Raw genomic sequence first — 19,242 nt, 5'->3', positions numbered from 1 at the left:
ACATCATCCACCACTTGAAGAATACAACCTCCTCGCGGGCTTGATTCTCGACGCCGCGTTGCAAGCCTAAACGAAGAAATATCCCGGCGTAACGATTAAAGAACGGCCTCCAACTCCGTGGTGGGACCAAGAGTGCTCCGATGTCTACACGCAAAGATCCGACGCGTTTTTGGCCTACCAGAAGGGAGGTATACCTGGCGACTATTTACGGTATTCGGAGCTTGATACCAAGCTTAAAAGCTTGGCTAAAGCAAAGAAACGCGGATATTGGCGTCGGTTCGTGAACGAGACGTCGAGGGAGACATCGATGAGCACTCTTTGGAACACAGCCCGAAGAATGCGGAATCGCGTAACGGTCAACGAAAGCGAGGAGTCTTCAAGTCGGTGGATATTTGATTTTGCCAGGAAAGTATGTCCGGACTCTGTTCCTGAGCAAAATATTGTTCGTGATGCGTCTCCGGGCCACGACGCGATAGAATCACCTTTTACGATGGCAGAATTTTCAGTTGCCCTCCTGTCCTGTAACAATAACGCGCCTGGGTTAGATAGAATCAAATTCAACTTGTTGAAGAATCTACCCGGCAATGCCAAGAGGCGCTTGTTGAACTTGTTCAATAAGTTCCTGGAGCAAAACATTGTACCGCAGGATTAGAGGCAAGTGAAGGTGATCGCCATCCAAAAACCAGGGAAACCAGCTTCTGATCACAACTCTTATAGGCCGATTGCAATGCTATCCTGTATCCGGAAATTGATGGAAAAAATGATACTCCGTCGTTTAGACCATTGGGTCGAATCAAATGGCCTACTATCGGATACTCAATTTGGCTTCCGCCGTGCCAAAGGGACGAATGATTGTCTTGCGCTGCTTTCAACAGATATTCAGCTGGCGTATGCTCGCAAAGAACAAATGGCGCCTGCGTTCTTGGACATTAAGGGGGCTTTTGATTCCGTTTCTATTGACATTCTTTCGGGCAAACTTCACCGACAAGGATTTTCTCCAATTTTAAACAATTTTTTGCACAATTCGTTGTCCGAAAAGCACATGCATTTTACGCACGGCGATTTGGCAACTTTTCACATTAGCTACATGGGTCTTCCCCAGGGCTCATGTTTAGGCCCCTTCTTTACAACTTTTATGTAAATGACATCGACGAATGTCTGGCAAATTCATGCACGATAAGACAACTTGCAGACGACAGTGTAATCTCTGTTACAGGAGCCAAAGCTGCCGATTTGCAAGGACCATTGCAAGATACCTTGGACAATTTGTCTGCTTGGGCTTTACAGCTAGGTATCGAATTCTCTCCGGAGAAGACTGAGATAGTAGTTTTTTCTAGTAAGCATGAACCTGCTCAGCTTCAAACACAATTAATGGGTAAAACGATTTCTCAGGTTTTGGTACACAAATATCTTGGTATCTGGTTCGACTCTAAAGGCACCTGGGGTTGTCACGTGAGGTATCTGATGAAAAAATGTCAACAAAGAGTGAATTTTCTTCGTACAATAACCGGACAATGATGGGGAGCAAACAACGATATTGTCTGTTATTGAGTACGGTTGTTTCTGCTTCCGCTCCGCAGCAAACACACATCTGATCAAACTGGAGCGAATACAATATCGTTGTTTGCGTATCGCCTTAGGTTGCATGCAGTCGACCCATACGATGAGTTTGGAGGTCTTAGCTGGAGTACTACCATTGAAAAACCGCTTCTGGAGCCTGTCTTCTCGTATTCTTATCAAATGTGAGGTCTTGAACCGTCCCGTGATTGAAAATTTTGAAAGGTTAATCGAACTTAATTCTCAAACCCGTTTTATGACATTGTATTTCCATCACATGTCCCAAAATGTTAACCCTTCTTCGAATATTCCAAATCGTGTCGACTTATCAAATACTTCTGATTCTACTGTGTTTTTCGATACATCCATGATAGAAGAAACTCGTGGAATCCCGGATCATTTACGCGTGCAGCAGATCCCCAAAATTTTTTCCAATAAATATCGAAACATCAACTGCAACAATATGTTCTACACTGACGGATCACTTCTTGATGGGTCCACTGGCTTCGGTATTTTCAATAACAATTTAACCGTCTCCCATAAGCTCGATAATCCTGCTTCTGTTTACGTCGCAGAATTGGCTGCAATTAAGTACACCCTAGGGATTATCGAAAAAATGCCCACGGACCATTATTTTGTCTTTACGGACAGTCTCAGTTCCATTGAGGCTCTCCGATCGATGAAAGATGTTAAGCACACTCCGTATTTCCTGGGGAAAATACGGGAACATCTGAGTGCTTTATCCGAAAAATCGTTTCAGATTACCTTAGCGTGGGTCCCTTCTCACTGCTCGATACCGGGCAATGAGAAAGCGGACTCTTTGGCTAAGGTGGGCGCAACAAACGGTGATATTTATGAAAGACCAATTGCTTTTAATGAATTTTTCGCACTTGTACGTCAGAATACGATCATCAGTTGGCAAAATGCTTGGACCAGAGGGGAATTGGGAAGGTGGTTACATTCCATAACCCCAAAGTATCGACGAACCCGTGGTTCAAGGGGTTGGATGTAGGTCGGGATTTCATTTGCGTGATGTCCCGGCTTATGTCCAATCACTATAGATTTGACGCGCATCTCCGTCGTGTTGGGCTCGGGGAAAGTGGTATCTGTGCCTGTGGTGAGGGTTATCACGACATAGAGCATGTGGTTTGGTCATGCCCTGTACACCGTGACGCCAGGTCTAAATTAATAGCTTCCCTGCAGGCCGAAAGTAGGCAGCCGGCTGTTCCTGTTCGTGATGTCTTGGCGAGCCGTGACCTATCCTACATGTCCCTTATATACGTTTTCCTGAAATCCAGTGGCGTCTCGTCCTATTGTGCACTACGTGCACTACACCAGGTGTTGTGGGTGGGGGCCGATTTCAAGAATATCAAACAAAAGTCAAAAGCTAAAAAAATCCATCAAACAGTATCAATGATCAACTAGTATTGCTCGCTGTGTACCATTTCTAGTGCACAAAATGAAAAAATACATGTGACCATGCTTTACCCACTCTACCTTAAGTTAACTCTGGAAATCAATGAGTGATGAGAACGTGAGACATAAAACAGACCCAAAATCTCTCTGCGCAGTGCACTTTTCAATGTACACAATATTGTTATGTATCTACATACCGAGCGTTTACGCGTGTGGCAAGTGGTTTTGGTTTCAAGACCGGTGTGTTAGTGTTGATTCCGTGCACTCCCGTCAGTGAACTTGAAGAGATGAGAGCAAACACGGAGAGCGTTGAAATTTGACAACGTTGTACACTCTCCGCAAGTGTTGAATGCTGCTTCATCAGAGAAGGGATAGGTGGGAAACTGAAGCCTCTGTCATGCCGAGTGCGGCGCGGCGCGAACTACGGCAAAACAGTTCGGAACTGCTCTGACGCGCGTGAGTCTTCATTGCTGATATTATTCCTCACCGTGAGAAGAGACGCAGCTCGCGCCGCGCCGCACTCGGCATGACAGAGGCCTGAGTGAGGCCCTCGCCATGCAGTATGCGGCAATACGCGACAAGTGTCTTTTCTCACGGTGAGGAATAATATTAACAATGAAAATCCCGAACTGTTTCGACGCTATTCGCGTCTCGCCGCATTCTGCATGACAAGGGCCTAAGGCCGGTGTTAGTATTGGCTACTGAAAATACGCTCGGTGGCATTGTATATATGTAACACACACGCGATGTTGTATTGCCTGGGTGGTAGAATGAAATGATTTTCATTCAGTACTTTTTAAGAGGCAAGTGCAGTACGTTAAAATAAATATGGAGCTAGATCTTGTTGAAGACCTTCTAGTCAAGCCATTCGTAAGGCGATCTGTTGAAGAAAAGCTCTTGATCACAAAAATGCAAGTTCCTCGACCAAAGCTAGAAAATCTCAAGTCAACGTTTGTCAGAGGTGGAAAGACAATTACACGAAAATTTAACGTGAACGCTTATGATGCAACGTGGCTGTGCGGCTCACAGACACGTGGTAAACTATTTTGCTGGCCGTGTCTCTTGTTTCAAAATCCTAGTGATAAATGCGTGTGGATAAAGGATGGATATGGAGATTTGAACCATCTTTCCTCGGCCATGAAGGGGCATGCAGCGACTAAAGAGCATATTAACAACGCTATGGCACACCGCACGTTTGGAAGAACGAGGATTGATGAGGCGCTGGATCATGCACACGAAATTGCAAGGAAAAACCATAACGCTCAAGTGAAAAGAAATAGGGAAGGAATGACAACATTGATTGATTTAACATGTTTCCTTGGCTCGCATGGTCTAAGCTTTCGAGGTCATAACGAATAACACGATTCCGTCAATAAAGGCAACTATAAGGATCTCTGTGAATTCATAGCATCCAGAGACGTGGCCTTCGCTGATTTCGTCAACAACAATTCAGTGTTTTCGGGAACATCCGCTTCCATTCAGAACGAGCTTATAGAAGTCATTGGATCTTTTATGATTGAAGAAATCTTCCGGGAAGTGCAAAATGCTGAATTTATTTCTGTGATGGTCGATGAAACCACTGATGTTGCGAGAAAATCTCAGTTGGCTACGACTTTTCGATATTGTTTGAAAGATGGTAAGTAAAATTAATAGTATTTTTTGTGTAATGAAAAGGATTGAGTTGAAATGCATTGTTATCTTTGTGAAACCCGTCTGTAGGTACGCCCGTTGAAAGATTCGTGGATTTGTGTGATGTAAGCAACGACAAAACCGCTGTAGCCCTTGCCAGAGAAGTAGTTTCGTTGTTGGAAAAATTCAGCGTGACCCCTGAAAAATTGGCAGCACAGACATACGATGGAGCTCATGTTATGTCGGGTGTTGCTGGCGGAACGCAAGCGATCGTCAAAAAATTATACCGTGATGCCGACTACATACATTGTAAGGCCCATGTTTTAAATCTTGTTTTGCTGCACGCTTGCAACTACCAAGATACAAGAAAGTTTCTCACTACACTGTCTACACTGGCTTCGTTCTTTACTCAAAGTCTTAAAAGAGATTCAGAATTGAAAAACTACATACAGCGTAAAATTCCAAACGTTTGTAAAGTGAAGTGGGCATATACATCCAGAATGGTTAATATTGTAGAAGCTCACTATTCTGAACTAACCACGTGTTTGGGCGAAATGTATCTCGGAAACGTTAAATGGGACGGCGAAACTTGTTCCCTAGCAAGGGGGTTACACAGTTTCATGCTTGAATTTGACACCATCTTTTATTTGAAAGTATTTTCGGCAGTATTTTCGTTCACTGATATTTTGTATCAAACTCTTCAAACGAAGGAACTTGACTACATTGAATGCGGCAAAAGCGTGAGAAATACTCGTGAAAACATTAGTAATTTACAGACGGACAAGAAGTACAAAGCGATCTGGCAGGAATGCTTGGAAATTACTGGTGAAACATACGACGGAAATCGATACGACCAATACTTCAAGAAATATAACGCAGTGATCACACGTATAATTTCTGAATTTGACCAACGTTTTGCTGACTTAAACAAGCGGAGCTATTTGAGTTTGCTGGACTGTTCTAAGTTTAGCGGATATTGCGAGCAGTTCCCTAAGGATTTGGTTGATGCTATCTGTTCTCGGTACACTGGTTTTGACAAAGTGAAACTGGGAAACGAACTTAAAGTTTTCTACTCAAAAGAGGAATTTTCGGGAAAAAAAGTACCGGAAATCATGCAGATCCTAATGGAAAAAAACCTTGAAGACATCTTCTCGGAGATTTCACGCCTTGTCCGATTGGTCTTGACGCTCCCTTCCACAACAGCATCAGTCGAAAGAAGCTTCTCAATCCTGAGAAGACTCAAATCATATCTACGATCAACGATGGGAGACAATAGGCTAAAATGGCTTATGCTGATGGCTGTTGAAAGTTCTTTGCTACACAAATTACAACATCAGAGTGATTTCAGTGATGAAATAATTGATAGATTCGCCCGTAGAGCGGATCGTAGAATTCCGCTGCTGTACAAATGAATGCTTAATTGAGAATTTCTAAGAATAAATCTGGTGTTTGAAGACGATATTTTTATAAATAAATTTGATTCTTTTTATGACAGCTAATGATAGATTTTCAGAAAGTATGAATACTAAATCAGATAAATGCAATGCATGTGTTTTATTATGTACATTTCTGGCGATGGCCACTGGGGAAGGAGGAGGGGAGGGGGTAGGTGTTTGTATGGGACAACCTTGAGTGCACAGTCAATATCCAAATCCACGAGACGCCACTGCTGAAATCCATCCACGCCCCAGTTTAATCCTATTCCCTTCCGCCTATATCCAACCAAACGACAAGAACACGTTAAGACCCCGGATCCGGAAACAGCAACTAGACCCGCACGATACTCTCAGGTCCCGAGGGAGACAGCCCAATATGCCAGTCCGTAATATCTTGGCCCAGCAGCGGAACATATTCAATATGCTGCTTACCTATGGCGATGGAAAACCATCAAACAACAAATCAGTGCTTTTAATGCAAAACATTCTAGCTTTAAGTTAGATTTAGTTTCAGCTCGTAGTCGGCAGCGAGGATAAAAAATTTGCTTTTAGTTATTAATATACTTTAGAAAGTAAGCTACCAGATATAATTGGCGCCGTTAAACATTAAATTGTATTTGTGCCGTGTCAAATAAATTATAGATGAAGAAAAAAAAAACAGGCAAAGTAAAAGTCCGTTTGCAAAAAAAAAAATCGTTTCAGATTACCTTAGCGTGGGTCCCTTCTCACTGCTCGATACCGGGCAATGAGAAAGCGGACTCTTTGGCTAAGGTGGGCGCAACAAACGGTGATATTTATGAAAGACCAATTGCTTTTAATGAATTTTTCGCACTTGTACGTCAGAATACGATCATCAGTTGGCAAAATGCTTGGACCAGAGGGGAATTGGGAAGGTGGTTACATTCCATAACCCCAAAGTATCGACGAACCCGTGGTTCAAGGGGTTGGATGTAGGTCGGGATTTCATTTGCGTGATGTCCCGGCTTATGTCCAATCACTATAGATTTGACGCGCATCTCCGTCGTGTTGGGCTCGGGGAAAGTGGTATCTGTGCCTGTGGTGAGGGTTATCACGACATAGAGCATGTGGTTTGGTCATGCCCTGTACACCGTGACGCCAGGTCTAAATTAATAGCTTCCCTGCAGGCCGAAAGTAGGCAGCCGGCTGTTCCTGTTCGTGATGTCTTGGCGAGCCGTGACCTATCCTACATGTCCCTTATATACGTTTTCCTGAAATCCAGTGGCGTCTCGTCCTATTGTGCACTACGTGCACTACACCAGGTGTTGTGGGTGGGGGCCGATTTCAAGAATATCAAACAAAAGTCAAAAGCTAAAAAAATCCATCAAACAGTATCAATGATCAACTAGTATTGCTCGCTGTGTACCATTTCTAGTGCACAAAATGAAAAAATACATGTGACCATGCTTTACCCACTCTACCTTAAGTTAACTCTGGAAATCAATGAGTGATGAGAACGTGAGACATAAAACAGACCCAAAATCTCTCTGCGCAGTGCACTTTTCAATGTACACAATATTGTTATGTATCTACATACCGAGCGTTTACGCGTGTGGCAAGTGGTTTTGGTTTCAAGACCGGTGTGTTAGTGTTGATTCCGTGCACTCCCGTCAGTGAACTTGAAGAGATGAGAGCAAACACGGAGAGCGTTGAAATTTGACAACGTTGTACACTCTCCGCAAGTATTGAATGCTGCTTCATCAGAGAAGGGATAGGTGGGAAACTGAAGCCTCTGTCATGCCGAGTGCGGCGCGGCGCGAACTACGGCAAAACAGTTCGGGATCTGCTCTGACGCGCGTGAGTCTTCATTGCTGATATTATTCCTCACCGTGAGAAGAGACGCAGCTCGCGCCGCGCCGCACTCGGCATGACAGAGGCCTGAGTGAGGCCCTCGCCATGCAGTATGCGGCAATACGCGACAAGTGTCTTTTCTCACGGTGAGGAATAATATTAACAATGAAAATCCCGAACTGTTTCGACGCTATTCGCGTCTCGCCGCATTCTGCATGACAAGGGCCTAAGGCCGGTGTTAGTATTGGCTACTGAAAATACGCTCGGTGGCATTGTATATATGTAACACACACGCGATGTTGTATTGCCTGGGTGGTAGAATGAAATGATTTTCATTCAGTACTTTTTAAGAGGCAAGTGCAGTACGTTAAAATAAATATGGAGCTAGATCTTGTTGAAGACCTTCTAGTCAAGCCATTCGTAAGGCGATCTGTTGAAGAAAAGCTCTTGATCACAAAAATGCAAGTTCCTCGACCAAAGCTAGAAAATCTCAAGTCAACGTTTGTCAGAGGTGGAAAGACAATTACACGAAAATTTAACGTGAACGCTTATGATGCAACGTGGCTGTGCGGCTCACAGACACGTGGTAAACTATTTTGCTGGCCGTGTCTCTTGTTTCAAAATCCTAGTGATAAATGCGTGTGGATAAAGGATGGATATGGAGATTTGAACCATCTTTCCTCGGCCATGAAGGGGCATGCAGCGACTAAAGAGCATATTAACAACGCTATGGCACACCGCACGTTTGGAAGAACGAGGATTGATGAGGCGCTGGATCATGCACACGAAATTGCAAGGAAAAACCATAACGCTCAAGTGAAAAGAAATAGGGAAGGAATGACAACATTGATTGATTTAACATGTTTCCTTGGCTCGCATGGTCTAAGCTTTCGAGGTCATAACGAATAACACGATTCCGTCAATAAAGGCAACTATAAGGATCTCTGTGAATTCATAGCATCCAGAGACGTGGCCTTCGCTGATTTCGTCAACAACAATTCAGTGTTTTCGGGAACATCCGCTTCCATTCAGAACGAGCTTATAGAAGTCATTGGATCTTTTATGATTGAAGAAATCTTCCGGGAAGTGCAAAATGCTGAATTTATTTCTGTGATGGTCGATGAAACCACTGATGTTGCGAGAAAATCTCAGTTGGCTACGACTTTTCGATATTGTTTGAAAGATGGTAAGTAAAATTAATAGTATTTTTTGTGTAATGAAAAGGATTGAGTTGAAATGCATTGTTATCTTTGTGAAACCCGTCTGTAGGTACGCCCGTTGAAAGATTCGTGGATTTGTGTGATGTAAGCAACGACAAAACCGCTGTAGCCCTTGCCAGAGAAGTAGTTTCGTTGTTGGAAAAATTCAGCGTGACCCCTGAAAAATTGGCAGCACAGACATACGATGGAGCTCATGTTAAGTCGGGTGTTGCTGGCGGAACGCAAGCGATCGTCAAAAAATTATACCGTGATGCCGACTACATACATTGTAAGGCCCATGTTTTAAATCTTGTTTTGCTGCACGCTTGCAACTACCAAGATACAAGAAAGTTTCTCACTACACTGTCTACACTGGCTTCGTTCTTTACTCAAAGTCTTAAAAGAGATTCAGAATTGAAAAACTACATACAGCGTAAAATTCCAAACGTTTGTAAAGTGAAGTGGGCATATACATCCAGAATGGTTAATATTGTAGAAGCTCACTATTCTGAACTAACCACGTGTTTGGGCGAAATGTATCTCGGAAACGTTAAATGGGACGGCGAAACTTGTTCCCTAGCAAGGGGGTTACACAGTTTCATGCTTGAATTTGACACCATCTTTTATTTGAAAGTATTTTCGGCAGTATTTTCGTTCACTGATATTTTGTATCAAACTCTTCAAACGAAGGAACTTGACTACATTGAATGCGGCAAAAGCGTGAGAAATACTCGTGAAAACATTAGTAATTTACAGACGGACAAGAAGTACAAAGCGATCTGGCAGGAATGCTTGGAAATTACTGGTGAAACATACGACGGAAATCGATACGACCAATACTTCAAGAAATATAACGCAGTGATCACACGTATAATTTCTGAATTTGACCAACGTTTTGCTGACTTAAACAAGCGGAGCTATTTGAGTTTGCTGGACTGTTCTAAGTTTAGCGGATATTGCGAGCAGTTCCCTAAGGATTTGGTTGATGCTATCTGTTCTCGGTACACTGGTTTTGACAAAGTGAAACTGGGAAACGAACTTAAAGTTTTCTACTCAAAAGAGGAATTTTCGGGAAAAAAAGTACCGGAAATCATGCAGATCCTAATGGAAAAAAACCTTGAAGACATCTTCTCGGAGATTTCACGCCTTGTCCGATTGGTCTTGACGCTCCCTTCCACAACAGCATCAGTCGAAAGAAGCTTCTCAATCCTGAGAAGACTCAAATCATATCTACGATCAACGATGGGAGACAATAGGCTAAAATGGCTTATGCTGATGGCTGTTGAAAGTTCTTTGCTACACAAATTACAACATCAGAGTGGTTTCAGTGATGAAATAATTGATAGATTCGCCCGTAGAGCGGATCGTAGAATTCCGCTGCTGTACAAATGAATGCTTAATTGAGAATTTCTAAGAATAAATCTGGTGTTTGAAGACGATATTTTTATAAATAAATTTGATTCTTTTTATGACAGCTAATGATAGATTTTCAGAAAGTATGAATACTAAATCAGATAAATGCAATGCATGTGTTTTATTATGTACATTTCTGGCGATGGCCACTGGGGAAGGAGGAGGGGAGGGGGTAGGTGTTTGTATGGGACAACCTTGAGTGCACAGTCAATATCCAAATCCACGAGACGCCACTGCTGAAATCCATCCACGCCCCAGTTTAATCCTATTCCCTTCCGCCTATATCCAACCAAACGACAAGAACACGTTAAGACCCCGGATCCGGAAACAGCAACTAGACCCGCACGATACTCTCAGGTCCCGAGGGAGACAGCCCAATATGCCAGTCCGTAATATCTTGGCCCAGCAGCGGAACATATTCAATATGCTGCTTACCTATGGCGATGGAAAACCATCAAACAACAAATCAGTGCTTTTAATGCAAAACATTCTAGCTTTAAGTTAGATTTAGTTTCAGCTCGTAGTCGGCAGCGAGGATAAAAAATTTGCTTTTAGTTATTAATATACTTTAGAAAGTAAGCTACCAGATATAATTGGCGCCGTTAAACATTAAATTGTATTTGTGCCGTGTCAAATAAATTATAGATGAAGAAAAAAAAAACAGGCAAAGTAAAAGTCCGTTTGCAAAAAAAAATCAATAAGGTCTTATGGCCTATAGAATTTTATTGTAATCGGACTGTAATTTGTCTGTAATGTATCAAAATGTGAAAATCACGAAACTCCATTATCTCAGAAATTACACATTCGATTTGGACAATACTGATATTACATGAACGGGTTAGTTAAGGGATAACTGATGAATTTTATAATGATTGAACACGTGATTCAAAAGTTCTGAAAAGAATGTCATATTCGAAATAGAAAAAAAATCCTACTGCAAATAATCGAATCTAAAATGATATTTTATCGAATGATATATGAGCCGTTGAGAGCAAAACTGGTACATGTGCCATTTTACACTTTTTGGGTTCTTGCATAAATTGATGCAGAATTGATGCAATAATGCTAGAATATCCAATATCCAAGAAAAACCGAGATCTGATAACCGAAATCAAAGTTATAGCCAACACAATTTTCGGTAATTAACATAATCATTTAGTTTCACTGCTGGCTACCAAAAATTTGTTTATTATATTATCAAGGTGTATTTTTTTCTGGAAATTGAAGTGTTCGTGTAATCTATTTAAACAAATAATGAGTTTGATAAAGGCTGGGTCTGATCGCTTGGTGGATTAATTTGCGTTTTTTCCGTAACTTTTGAGCTCGGGTTTAATGAAAAAAATATTTTGGTAAAAAGATGTTCTATGTGGTGAACATAATATTATTTATAATTTAAATTAAAGAGAATATAAATAACTCATTGAAACCCTCCATACCTGCTGAAAAGTAATTTATGTAATATTTTAAGAATTAGAATGCTAATACATTGTAGAAATAATAAAGTTAGTCCGAGTTCAAATACATTGCAGAATTTTTTTCTTCAACTATTATCGTTTTGGCACACCTTGTTTTCTTGACTGCAGAAGATATGAATTAAATAAAGACATACATGATAAAATCGATATTTTTAATAATAAGGCCATTACAAATGTTGATGTTTAACGTAACGTATTTAATTATTTGAGAACAAAAAAAAATCAAAAATGACCCAGTGAAGTTAAAACTCTTTAGATCAAAATATGTGTTCGACTCAATGTTTTCATTATTAATAATTTTCGTATATCTACTAACAATAATATGAATAACTCTCACTATCTAACATTAAGGTTATGCTGTTCACTAGTTTACCAGAAAACGAATAGACAAATAAAACCCGCACTAACACTATAGAATTTAGAAAAACGAAGCAAATACGAGATGAAAAAAAAACAAATCAACGTTAGATTGATAATAATTCGGTCCGTTTTCGTCCGTTCGTTCAGTTCGTGTCTTCGCTGCCAGAAACGATGTTTACAAAACTACACAACGATTATAAATTCCATTGAATTATATGCAGTTTGTTTTATTTATTTTCATTTCCTCATTTCTCTTTTAGTCCGGGTTGTTACACGTAGAAACGATAGGCTTATTGGCTTTCCATGTTGGTCTACTTACTCTACGACCATGTTTTCTCTCTCTATTTATAGTGAAATAGCATCACTAGCAGGGTATTTATTTTCATTACAGTTCCAAAGTCACGATTTTACAATTAGCATATTTATCAGGAAAATATAATTGATTCATCTTTCATCTCCTTCACACAGTCGGTTCTCCAATTTCAAAAGTATGAATGAGTTTAATAAATCCATCTTTTTCTCTCCCTTGCATCTTTAGGATTTGAATTAATATAGTGCTAAAGTGCATCATTACACACTTAACAACCTAAACGTAGCTTTTTCATCGCGAGAAACCAATTTATGCTAAGCAAAACGATAAAAAACACGATGGTAGCGAGACACAGTTTGTACGTAAAACTATATTAGCTGCATTATTTCCATAGACAGAGAAACTACAATAAAATAAAACACAAACAATTAATTCTATTCGCATTCGCATCGTGGAATTTGAACACATGTTAAAAAATGTATCTTTTTTTCTATTCACAATTTTTTCTTATTCATAGCATAGGGTAGTTTGCAATTTGATGGTTTTTTTCAAGTAAACTTAAGTAAACTGATTTGCAGTTGTTTAACAGCAATGTAGATACTAAGATTTGACAGCGAATGAAATCTGTTTTTTAAATTTGTCAGAAGATTTTAGCTATCAAGTTAGTACAAACTAAAGAGACAACTTTATTTTCTGCGACAAAGTTTAATGTTGCTCAACACTTGAAATTTCAAAACTAGAAGAACAATGACCAATAAAAATCTTTCAAATTAAAAGTTATTTCAAATTAAACAGCAAAATTTGAGTTTTCATAGTTAAGCTTTGCTTAAGCTTGGAAGGACCGCACATTTCGTAGTTGCTCCTCCTAGTGCACAAAGAACCATGTATAGATGGCAATTTTGGATTAATTTATCATCTTCAATGTACCGTGGAATGGGGTGAAATTGATCAGTGGGGTGAAGTTGATCACCTGAGAACTCGTGATAAAAAAAACTAATCAAAAGATACTGATCTTACAACACTAGGCAATGTTTACGTGTCCTTAAATGTGACTTTTGCAAGAATCACATACCTGTCAAAGGTAACCCTTGCATACCCGGTGCAATTGTACATGTTTTCGAGAAATTCTTCTAACTCAGTCAAAACTCAATCAAGTTTGATCAAACAAATTTCCAAATAACAATAAAAATATTAAATTTACTCAAAGTGATCTTAATTAGGGGTTATTTACGTTAAATTTGAAGAAGTGAGCAAAGTTTGATAAAAGCTCAAAAAATAAAATTTTCAACAATGATTATTCCATACTATTAAAATAATACTGATGAATTCGCAGGAAACCACAAAGATTTTAATTCCAGAGCTAGTTTTTGAGTTTTTGCACAAAACCGAATTGAAATCGATCTAAAAAAAAAACAATATCGCACGCTTAGCCTTGGGGCTAATAGCGGTCTCGATCAACTAGATTAGTTGAGAGAATTCGTTATCGATATTGTTTTTGGCACATTTTGCATGTGTAGGATAAGTACAACGATACACCGTGCCCCAGTGCTGAGTCGAGAAAATTTCCAGATCCTCGACTCGATCGGGAATCGAACCCGATATCACAACCGTGTGGGAGAGCTAGCCGACCGACATCGCTAACCACAGAACCACGGGGACCACCATCGATCTAACGATGATCGAATGAGAGCAAATTCAGCAAACTGCAGCTCGTGAACCAAAATGAATAAGTTTAAACCTGAAATATCGTTATTTTCGTTTCCAAACTAGCTGTGATTGATATTTTTCAGTTCAAAAATCATCATTTATTATGAACATATAAAAAACGCGTATTTTCAATACAATGTATGGATTTCAAGGGTGATCAATTTCACCCCGATTTGTCTCATAGTACCTTATTGAATTCTCGAATTTATTTCATGAAATAGACGATAGAAATTTCACCAATAGACATAGAATTTTTCTGAAGCACATACCAGTACTTGTTTTAAATATATACTATTTCGGGAAAATGTACATAAAGCTAGCTAATTGGAAAATAATATAAAAATTGATCAATTCAACCCCGTTCCATAGTACAACAATTCAATAGCTTCCGCTTTGTAAAGATCGATCCGCACGGTCATTAGGGAAAGAATGAAGGAAGTGGTGAAACTGTTGTTGCCAGGGACCGAGTTTACTTCTGCATCTGTAACGACAATAACGGGGAAGGAAGGTACTTTTTATCACCGTGGTTAGTGACGGATTTTTATAAGGGAGCTGGTAGTCACAAGGTTACAGAGTCCGCCTTGATAAGCAGATGGTCGTGACCAAGGATGGAAAAAATCGTATCACATTCGGGTATCATTTCTAAGCGTGCCATTCATAAGCTTTCAACCCCAGCAAACTATCGCTATTAAAAATTACACATTCTCACGCATGCAAGAGACAACTTTGAGCAACGAAAAATATGGTGGCTTTCTTTGATGATTTTGTTTCAGTATTGCCTGCTTTATGCGGAGCGAGCAACATATAGCGAGTGTTCCACGGAAGAATCCTTAACGATTGCACTCGAGCGATCGCAACGATTCTTTCATATGTTGGTTGCTTGTAGGCGGAATTCAGCTACTCTACGTCGTGCTTTCACTGTGATATTCCTCGATGATTCTTGGTGATTTCAAGTATCACATGCTAGTGCACCATGCTACAATTTCCATAAGTATTGATGATACCTTCTTGCTCCGGTGAGCAAACATTTGAACGCAATCTAACGTTCATTGGGATTCATAATTTTGTATCACTGGCGATTAGGGTTTGCAATATTCCCGGGAATCGATTTCCCGGGAAACGGGAATAAAAAATCGCATTTCCCGGGAATTCCCGGGAACCGGGAACAGACAATTTTTTTAGCAAAATGAGATTTTTAATGAAGTTGATCAGTAAAAGGTAACAAAAAATTGTTTAAATTTCATTCTCAACTCGCATGAAAAACAAATGAAATACAAAACATATTCAAGTTAACATCGAAAATTCGTGATCTATTTTTGACGTATATTTTTGCAGAAGAGGAAAATTAAAGGGCTTCATGTCGTCAAACAATCGCTTCAGATCCGCTGACAATTTTCTGTTAAGCTCAAAAATTTTATTTCCTTCTGTAAAACTTTGCTCAAGTCTGCTGAATCACCGCTGATGTTCGATTTCTAAAATACTTTCAAATCACCGATTACAGCTTTTGCTACACCTAATTGAAAACTGGTGTCCAATTCTTTCAGTTTGTTGAAGAGAAAACTAAGTGTTAGGCAGGCATTGGACGCGGAAAACATTTGCTACGGATTTTTTTAGCAAAATGTTTTTTTACACTACAGTAAATATTTACTGTTTACTTGAGCGGTGGCAAACCTATTCGCTATTTTTTTTTTCATTTAAATATATTTGCTATGCTATAATGATTTTTTTAAATAAACTGCGTTTTAAATCTAGTTTTCATTGACAGAACAACATTTTTAACCCTTTTGGAGTTTAAATCATTATTGATTAGAACGTAAGATTTCGAGGAAGAATTTTGGTTAATTAACTACGTTATTTACGTTATTTACGTTATTTACGTTTTCTGTAACCGAGACAAATCGGAAGGAAACGATAGAATACTAAATAATCAGTTCAATACGAGTCAAAAAAAGTCAGTCTTAGAGCATTTGAAGCCTCACTAATTAACACGCAAAGATGATTTTTACGTTGAAGTACTATACTGACTTTAAGTTTTATAAAATGATTTATTTCAGGTCGCACCAGTTTGACGTATTTAATTTTATTGCAATATTGCATAAGAAACTATAGTGAATCATACAAAATTTTTCGCGGAACTCGGGAATCCCGGGATACCGGGAATCAATATTTTTGATCCCGGGATCCGGGAATCCCGGGAAAAGCTATTTCCCGGGAAATCGTTCCCGGGATTGCAAATCCTACTGGCGATAAACTTTCAAAGATTCTCGCGATACTGTTGGATGCAAGTGAACTTGGATACAATAAATACTATCGTGTTTGAATCATTCAGTCTCCTTCTATGGTATTCCGAACACTTAGAAGCGAAAAACAATCAGCAGCGTTTCTATGGAAAACTTGTACGCGAGTAGAAAAAATTGGACGATACATGATGAATCAAAGAACACGTTTGCATGGAATATTGCTAGTGAGTGAAATTCTTGGTCGTGAGTTCGAATCTTGTTATAGAAGCAGGCCATTTTTGATTATCATGGGTTAATTCTCAGGCTCCTCATCACCACCACCCCCTCACTTGGTACGAATCACCCAGAGGTAGAGAACATTTATATGCTTCTAAAATAACTTTGCTCTTTCATCGCTAGAACCGCGATACACACTAGGGTGGGGAATCGTTATATGAAAAAACGAAACTTGATAACAGAAAGCCAGAACCAAGGTTTTTTTTTGTTCTATTTGGGGCCCCAAACAATCCTGAATTTATTGGAAGTCGATTGGTTTTGTCTCCGCTTGGCGCATTGCATTTTAAATTTATATGGAGATTTGTATGGAAAAACCAACTTTTTTGCATTTTCCATTCTGAAGAGCTCAAAATGGCTCAAACCATAGGTTTCATGACTTCAAATGGTAGGTTTTTTGATGCCTAACAACTTGGCTGAAGACACTAAAGAGCTAGGGTGTGCCAAAAAAATACTAGAGCTGTTCAAAGTTGAGTATGTCGAAATTTATGTTGCAAATCATTTTTTCTGCCAACACTGCCAGTGTACCGGCGTTAGTCAGATTTCCATCAGAAGTAACCTCTGAAACACGTTGTAGATTCTATTTACGCCTAGAATATTGACCTAAATTTGTTTGCTTGGTCCAGCTGAGTGTATAAACTCGTTACCACAGGTTACTTCTGATGGGAATCCTACTGACGCCGGTACATTGGTAATGTTGGCAGAAAACAAAATTTTCTGCATTTAAATCGACATATTCAACTTTGAACAGCTATAGCTTTCTTAGGGACATTCTAGCTCTTCAGTGTCTTCTGCAAAGTTGTTGGGCATCTAAAATACTATACCTTAACATAATGTAGTGCATTACCTAATGTAGTAGCATTATTAGGGCTCTCTAGAAAGGTAAATGCAAAAAAGTAGGTTTTCCCATATGAATTTTCATACAAATTTGAAATGCAATGCGCCAAGCGGAGACAAAACCAATCGACTACAGGTAAGTTTAGGTTTGTTTGGGACCCCAAATGGAACCAAAAAAACTTGGTTCTGGAAAATCGATCACTTTTCCCCATCCTAATACACACTCACTCGGTTTCCGTAATAAAATAACATTTGTACGTCTCTGGAGTTGGGTTTGGGTAGACGCGAACGCGAATCTCCTCCATACCCGTGATGCTTGTGGAGTGTGCAGGAGTATATCCGGCTCTCTAGTAGCAGCAAGTATCAAACTAACTTTTCTTTCCTTCCTTCCTTTGATCTACGTTCTGGACTGGTAGGCGTCGGTAGTGCAAGGATCATTGGAGATGCACATCGAATAGCTAAAAATCCCAAGCAATAATTGATAAATTCCGTGTGCAATTCCGGTCTATGCTGGTCAGTAACGAAGTGGCAACCGGTGGTGATCAGATCAATCAAGCTCAAGCTCAGGAGCTCGTGGTTATTGACGGATTTTGATGCTTCGAGCTTTTCCTCTACACGCCTATTTTTTAACAGACTCTACTGCTCGTCTTTGCAAAGTATTGGCAATTATAACCGCCTGGAGAGGTATCCACTCAGTTTTTTTCCTGGAATTCGGCGGAAGGAAGATAAGAGGGAGCCTGAGAATAAGCTCATGCGTGAAAGTCCCCTCACTTCGAACGGTTCGATTCTACCAAAATTTGAACTCATGATCATTCGCTTGTCAAAGCGGACTCTGTAGCCTTGAGGCTTCGAGCTCCCTTGTAAAATTTGAGTTTTTTTATAAACATATAACTTTATATCGTTTGGAAAACCCAATTTTACTATCTATTAGTTTATATTCATGAATTGAAATAGTTTAGCTGGATAAAAATGTGAAATTAGATTGTGAAGAATGTAAAAGATGTGATTTTTTTACTTAGTATAGAATTTTATAAGAAGTAAATTTTACTCTACATGTTCATAACCCGTGGAGTTGTGTGATAGTCCCTCTTCAAGCTGAAATAAATCTCCAGGCTGTAATTTTATTTTGAACAAAATTTGTTATGGCAACCCCGCCATTTAGGTTATGAGATGTGGCTTGTATAAAACTTGATGATCGAAACATAGCCAGACGAATGCTATGATAAGTTTACTTAGGTTATGATATGCTATGTTCTGTTTAAATTATGAGAATTGTTTATGACGAAGATTTTAAATAAGTTCGAGGTTTTATTCTAAAACAACATGTATTGAATGGGAGAATGGCAAACTTGTGTAATTATTTGCTCTTACGAGAATAACGAAACCACACCATAGTTTTGAAAATATAATGATAGGTAGCGGCATACATTTAACAAAATACTCCAAATCGCGGCAGTTATTTAATCATCACCTTAGTTCAGAGGAATTAAATTTTCTGCGCATATCGTTTGCGATAAAATTCGTTGCCGGTTTCACCATAAATATTTTATGGCATGTGCTTTCACATGCACGAAAACAATT

General features: G+C 39.6%; 1 protein-coding gene across 5 annotated transcripts in view; it reads right to left on the bottom strand.

Annotated features, from left to right (window-relative positions):
* The window catches only part of LOC129719196 (TOX high mobility group box family member 3-like), a 295,603-nt gene that overhangs the window by 239,273 nt on the left and 37,088 nt on the right, over window positions 1-19,242 (bottom strand). The window lies entirely within an intron of this gene.

The sequence above is a fragment of the Wyeomyia smithii genome, chromosome 1 (genome assembly GCF_029784165.1).
Source record: "Wyeomyia smithii strain HCP4-BCI-WySm-NY-G18 chromosome 1, ASM2978416v1, whole genome shotgun sequence".
Lineage (NCBI taxonomy): Eukaryota > Metazoa > Arthropoda > Insecta > Diptera > Culicidae > Wyeomyia > Wyeomyia smithii.
The sequence above is the reverse complement of the archived record's forward strand: the minus strand, read 5'-3'. Positions and strand labels throughout refer to the sequence as shown.